The 6,806-nt window shown below is 36.9% G+C and overlaps 1 pseudogene; it reads left to right on the forward strand.

Annotated features, from left to right (window-relative positions):
- Nucleotides 1–5,500: 5,500 nt before the first annotated feature.
- LOC116598049 lies at nucleotides 5,501–5,610 on the forward strand (annotated as a pseudogene).
- Nucleotides 5,611–6,806: the final 1,196 nt, after the last annotated feature.

The following is a 6,806-nucleotide window of genomic DNA, read 5'->3' on the forward strand; positions in this document are numbered from 1 at the left end:
CAGGATAGAGATGCACTGGGCTATGTACATGGCTATATTATCCCCACAGAACAAGCTTCTCCTTACCTGAAATCTGGTTTAAACTGGCCTTTCTCAACCAACCAGACAGCCTTAGCATAGCTTTTGGAGAGAAAACAGAACTGAGTTTGAATCTATATTCTTTATAGCTTATCACCATTGTTTGGTTTTTGTTTTTTGGTTGCTTTTTTTTTTTTTTTGAGACTCAATTTTCTTATCTGGGATATAAGTACAAAAATATACACCTAGACATTTTAAGGCTGGAATTACATATTTGCTGCATGATAATGTAGCTGTCATGAAGGTCTTCTGCTGGCTGAACCCAGGACCAAAGAGCTATTCAAGTACATAGCCCTCCAGTATTAATGACACTTCTGAGACTTACACAAAGCATATCCACCAGAGACTCCAGAGAGATTTATTAAAAACAGAGATGTCCAGATTAGGACCAGGTACCCACTGCCTGAGGTTTTCCTCCTACCTGGTTTCTCGTTTTATCATCACAACCATGATTTCAAAATCACACCCCAGATCTGCCTCTGCCTCGGTAGAATGTGATGGATGAGCTCAGAACTATACTTCTGCTTTAATGACCAGAGCCAGATGTCCACCCATGTCCCAAACCCATTTTCCAGGCAGGCTGACCCTCAGAGCTTCCCTGTGAACATTGAGAGCTCTGACCACCACTCCATTCACTTCTCAGAGTACCCTTCATTCAGTCATCCTGAATGTGGATCTTTCTTCCACCAACCTGAAAATCAAAACCTCTACTATATGTGGACATTTATCTTTCACTGTCCCCACTTCATGAGGACTGCATTTTTATCAGGAGCTTTGAAATCCTTCCACAGTGGACCTTTTGTTCTATGCTCAGCAATCAGTGGCCCTATACTGACTCAGTTTTCTCTGTAATATATCCTAAGTCTGCTGGTTGCACCCAAAATCCACATTTTAACCATGCATTTGCTTCTGGGTTTAAAAAAAAAAAATCACAGCCTTCCCCCACAAATAAAATCACAGCTATTGAACATAATACATGTTATTTTTTAGCTGTACCTACAATTTGTGAATGAGTCCATTAAATTGTGAAGGAAAGTATATGAGGCAGCTTTGAAAATAATACCATCAGGTATGCTTTCAATTTTCATCCATTTCGGTGGCTAAAAAGCAGAATCGAAGAGCTGATCCAAACCCAGCAAATCTCAGGGTCTCAGAATAGAGGAATGATGGTAGATGGAATTGACCAAGGGTGAAGGGTGTGGGGATCAGGGAAGAGGTATTAACACTAACACCTGTGAATAGTTTCACTGAGCCAAGCACTGTTTGAAGATTTGAATATGCGTTAGTTAATACTTGCTGTAGTGTTCTCCGGGGATATGAGGGGATCCCTGGAGCTATTTTGGGTTGTCGTAATTTGTGCGTATGGGCAGTGTGTGACTGGCATTTGATGGAAAGAAACCAGGGATGCTGCTAAACTTCTGTCGACACAGGATGTTTAGTACAGCACAGCTTGCCCCATAATAAAAATTATCCAGTCCAAAATTTCCATAATGTTAAAATTGAGAAAACCCAGCTTTTGAAATATTCTGTTATCCAGATGGGAAAACTGAGGCTCAGAGATACTAAATCACTTCCCAAAGATCAGTAAGTGAAGAAAGTGTGATTAAACTTGAGGTCTGTCTGACCTCACAGCTTCATAGTAAAATTGAGGAGGTTATTGTTTTAGTCATAGGGAATTCCCTGCACCCAGTAAAGAGATGTCTGCATGGCCTGTTCTTAGCACTTTTTCAAGCTATGACATTAACTACATATCTAAAGGAAAGCACAAATGAACAAATGTGTGCATACAAGCTCAATATTCCAATCTGTGTTAAGAAGTACAGATTGCACAGCTCTGTTATCAAATTGCTTAGTGGCATTAGTAAAATCTCTTAACATCCCTAAGCCTCATTTTTTAAAGAAAATGAATCACACTAAGGTTATAATTACTAAGCATTACCTAATATGGCCATGCTTGTCTGCAATTCCTCCAGCTAATTAATTGATGTGAACATTTATTAGTCTTATCAAAATCTTGATTTGCAAGATTTATTGGAAATAGCCATACCTTAACCCTGAGAAATCAAAAGTGAATGGAAACATAGCAAAATAGCAAAAGAGTTACTATTGAGTGAAGGGAATCCTCTCTGTTTTTCCAGGAATTACTGCATCTATTTCAGGATCAAGTGGACACCAACTTGAAGATAAAGCTGATGTAATTGAAGAAGGCAGAAACTGCCACGACAGGTGCAGATCTTAGGACCTGGACTTTGGTCAGTAGCCAACTTCGCTGCTGCCTTGTGAGGTCTCTGTGCCTGCTCTTGAAATTGCATGAAGCTCCAGTGTGCCTGGCTCTTTGCCTTCCTCTCCCTCTGATACAGGACCATTGCTACCAGGCAAAAGTGTTTGGGCTTATTTAGATAGGGAACAGAAGACTCTTGAGGTCTTGTAAGTGGTAGACTAGCATCACTTATTTTAGAATGAAATGATTTAGAACTCATTCAATGTAAATAACACAAACTCTCTTGGTATAAAACTGACACATAAAATTTGGTATAAAACTTGGTATAAAAATAACAAAAACTCTCTTGGTATAAAACAGAAGAATTGGAGGAAGCCATAAGCAGAGACAGACCTGGGCCTATTCAAAGGGCAAACTTCATTTCAGAATTTTGTAAGGAAGAAGTTGGCAGCTATAGTCATTAGTGAGTTTCCCATCACTGGAGAACTTCAAATAGAAGCTCAATGGTTTGTTTCCTCCTATCCATCAGCTTCTGCTTTCCCCTATTGTGTGCTAATTGAGTTACAGATGGGGATATGGGGTCATTCTTCCCATGATCCTTAGTAGTACCTGGGTGTGGGCATCTGATAAGAGTCATCAATGAAGTAGAACTTTGCCATTCCATTGCAAATGCTCTCCCCCGTGTCTATTCCCCGGAATAACAGGTAAATTTGTACAATTTTTTCAATAGGTGCAGGAAAAAAAGAAACTGACTGAACTCAACTCCCACTGCCAAGAAAAATTCAGAAAACTGTGAATAGAAGGAAACTTCTAAGTCTAATTAAGAACCTCTAAAACCCTACAGCTAACATCATACCCAACTGTGAAAGGTTCAAAGCTTTCTATGTAATATGAGGAGCAAAGCACAGATGTTAGCTCTCAACAAATCATTTAACATTTTACCTGGAGATCCTAGCCAGTGCAATAAGGCAATAAAAAGAAATAAAATTCACATAATTAGAAAGGAAAAGGTAAACCTGCCTTTATTTACAGACAGCATGATTGTTTATATAAAAATCTTCAGTGAAACCACAAAACAAAAACTATAAAAAACTTACACACCTGATAAATGAATTTATCAATGCTGTAGGGTAAAAGATCGTACACAAAAATAATCTGTTTCTATAATTAGCAATAAACAATCAGAGAAGGAGATTTTTTTAACTCCATTTACAATAGCATTAAAATAAATCAAATACTTAAAAATAAAAGTTAATGAAAGATGTTTAATGCCTCCACACTGGAAACTGCAAAGAAGACCTAAAAGACTTTAAAGAATAACTAAATAAATGGAGAGATGTACCATGTTAATGGATTAAAAAGACTTTTTAAAAAAATATTCAATGTTTTTAATGTATTTCCTCTCAAATTGAACTATAGACTTCAAGAAATCCAAATGAAAATCTTAACAGGTTTTTTAGAGACATTGGTAACAAGCTAATTCTAAAATATATATTAAAATGCAAAGAACATCAAATATCAAAAGCATACTGAAAAAGAAGAAATTAAGAAATTAATATTTTCCTATGTCAAGATTTTCTATTAAAAATCATTATTCAAGTTTATAGGAGCAGGGTTCACAATAGCCAAACTATGGAATGAGCCTAGATGTCCATCAACAGATGAATAGATGAAGAAGATGTGGTATGTGTATGTGTATATATGTACACACACACACACACACACACACACACAGAGGAATACTATGCAGCCATCAAAAGAAATGAAATCTTGCCATTTTCAATGATGTGGATAGAACTAGAGAGTATTATCCTGAGCAAAATAAGTCAATCAGAAAAATAATTATCATATGATCTCTCTAATGTGAGGAATTTGGGAGGCAGGGTGGGGGAGTTGGGGGGTAGGGAAGGAAAAAATTAAACAAAATGGGATCAGGGGACGCATGGATGGCTCAGTTGGTTGAGCGGCTCCCTTCGGCCGGGGTCATGATCCCAGCGTCCTGGGATCGAGTCCCACATCGGGCTCCTTGCTCAGCAGGGGGCCTGCTTCTACCTCTGCCTCTGTCTGCCATTCTGTCTGCCTATGCCCTCTCTCCCTCTCTCTCTCTCTGACAAATAAATAAATAAAATCTTAAAAAAAAATGGGATCAGGAGGGAGACAAAACATAAGTGACTCTTAATCTCATAAACAAACTGAGGGTTGCTGGAGGGTGGGGTGAGAGGGATGGGGTGGCTGGGTGGTGGACATTGGGAAGGGTATGTGCTATAGTGAGTGTTGTGAAATGGTAAGCCTGATGATTCACAGACCTGTACCCCTGCGACAAATCATACATTATATTTTAATAAAAATAATTTTAAAAAATCATTATTCAAGAAAGTATGCTAGCTGCATAAGGAATGACAAATAGATCAATGGAATAGAATAGAGGACCAGAAATAAACTCACATTTCTAAGGTTATATGATTTCTACAACATTGCCAAAAAGCTGATACTATAATACGTTATTAGTGGAATTATAAAATTTATAGCCAATTTAGGAAAAAAATTCCAACAATTTCTTACAAAATTAAACATATTCCTACCTTATAAGCCACCAAATTCTGATTCTAACTATACCAATTCCAGTGAATTAGATAAGAATCTTCAGACTAACTTTATTCATAACTTTCAAAAACTAGAAATACTCCACATATCCATTAATAGGATAGTAGAAACATAAAATATGGTATATTCATACAATGCATTATTATTTATGAGTAACAATGAATGAGCTACTACTACACAAAAACAACAGATAAATCTCAAAAGCATTATACTGCTTGAAAGAAGCTTTACACAAAAGAGAAAATATTCTATTATTTTAGTCATATGGAGTTATAGAATAAAAAGATCTAATTTATGTGGGAAAAAGAACAGTGGTTACCTCGGAAAGCCTAGAGGTGATGATGGATTTGAAAGTATCACAAGGAAACATTCATGTAATGTTAACGGTTATAACTCAATAGCTGTTTGGATTACATGGGTTATATGTACATGCATTTACCAAATACATTGAAAATATATGCATTCCACCATATATAAATTGCATTTCAAAGAAAAATAACACAGACAAAAGACTGAACTCTAGTGATATGCATGCTGAAGTATTTGGGATGAAGCATATTATTGCCTGCAGTTTACTTTGAAATGTACCAAAAACTAAGCTTTGCGCAGTGGCAGTATCGTAGCCAATGAGGTTTATCCGAGGCGCGATTATTGCTAATTGAAATATACCAAAAACTAAAATGAAATGATGGATAGATAAAGAAATGTAAACTGATGAGATTGCAATAAAACAAGGATAGTGAAATGGTAAAGACAGATTCTACATGATGGATATACAGTTGTTTACTGTAAAGTATTTGCAATGTTTGAGTATTAAAAAAAAACTTTTAAAAAAATCCGGACTGTGCAACTTCAATGCCTCTCTTTTTTCAATATCTAGGAAAAGGGAAGTTTTCTATGGCAAAAAAAATTTTTACCTGTTTCTCTCCTTATTCATTTTACTAACAGATGGCCACATACTTCAGGGAAGGTAAGGTCCCTTTCCACCTACAGAGAGTGATATGTTATTTATCCAATCCAATGCTTATAATTCTCTTCCTCTTGTTAGTGATTAAGAACATCTAGCTAATATATAAAGAAAAGCCTTCTATATGGCATCCAGGGAAGTGCTCCATATCCTTCAAGGAGAATTAGGGAAGGAACATTCTTTTTTCTGGCCTCTCACCATTGATGTTTGACCTGAGAATCTTGGAGCAGCTGCAGCCATCTTTCAACCATGAAGGGACAAGCTCAAAGTCAAAGGCAACATGCTACACAAGCAGAGCAAAGAAAGCATAATATGGGTTCAGGATGGCATCAAACAAACTAGAACCTTTCTTCTGAACTTCTTATGAGAGAAACATGGAGGTTGACTAGAGCTGCAGCTGTCCTCTTGCCATGAGCAATAAGCATGAAAACAAAAATGAAATGTGCAAAAGATGTTAGAACAAAAAGAGCTTGGCTTTTTAATATCATTATTGAGATGCTTACACTATCACTTGAAGTCCTCTAGACTTCTTGTTAAAGAAACAATAAATTTCTGTAGGAGTTAGTTGTGTATTTTGTTATTTGCAGCTGAGAGCATTTTGACCGTACACAGCCTTGAAAACAGAAAGTATCTGCATATAACCGTGAGAAGATGATGTTTAAACTATTAATTGAGGTCATTTTATTGACTGCAATTCTGCCATGGACTTTATTAAAAGAGTTTGTTGCCACTTAGAGTCATACGGAAAAACTTTACAAGAAGAAGGAAGCCAACTGAGGCTGTGAGGGAGGAGTAAAATTTCACAGGATGGAGAAGTCAAAAGTGAGGAAGTTTCAAATAGGGGACTTATAGCTCAGAAGACCAGCTGAAGTCTCCTGCCTTACCATTACCTGAGAGACAATCCAAACTGGTTTCTCAGGATAGAAGAAATCTCCC

This window comes from Mustela erminea, chromosome 8, assembly GCF_009829155.1.
Source record: "Mustela erminea isolate mMusErm1 chromosome 8, mMusErm1.Pri, whole genome shotgun sequence".
Taxonomy (NCBI): Eukaryota; Metazoa; Chordata; class Mammalia; order Carnivora; family Mustelidae; genus Mustela; species Mustela erminea.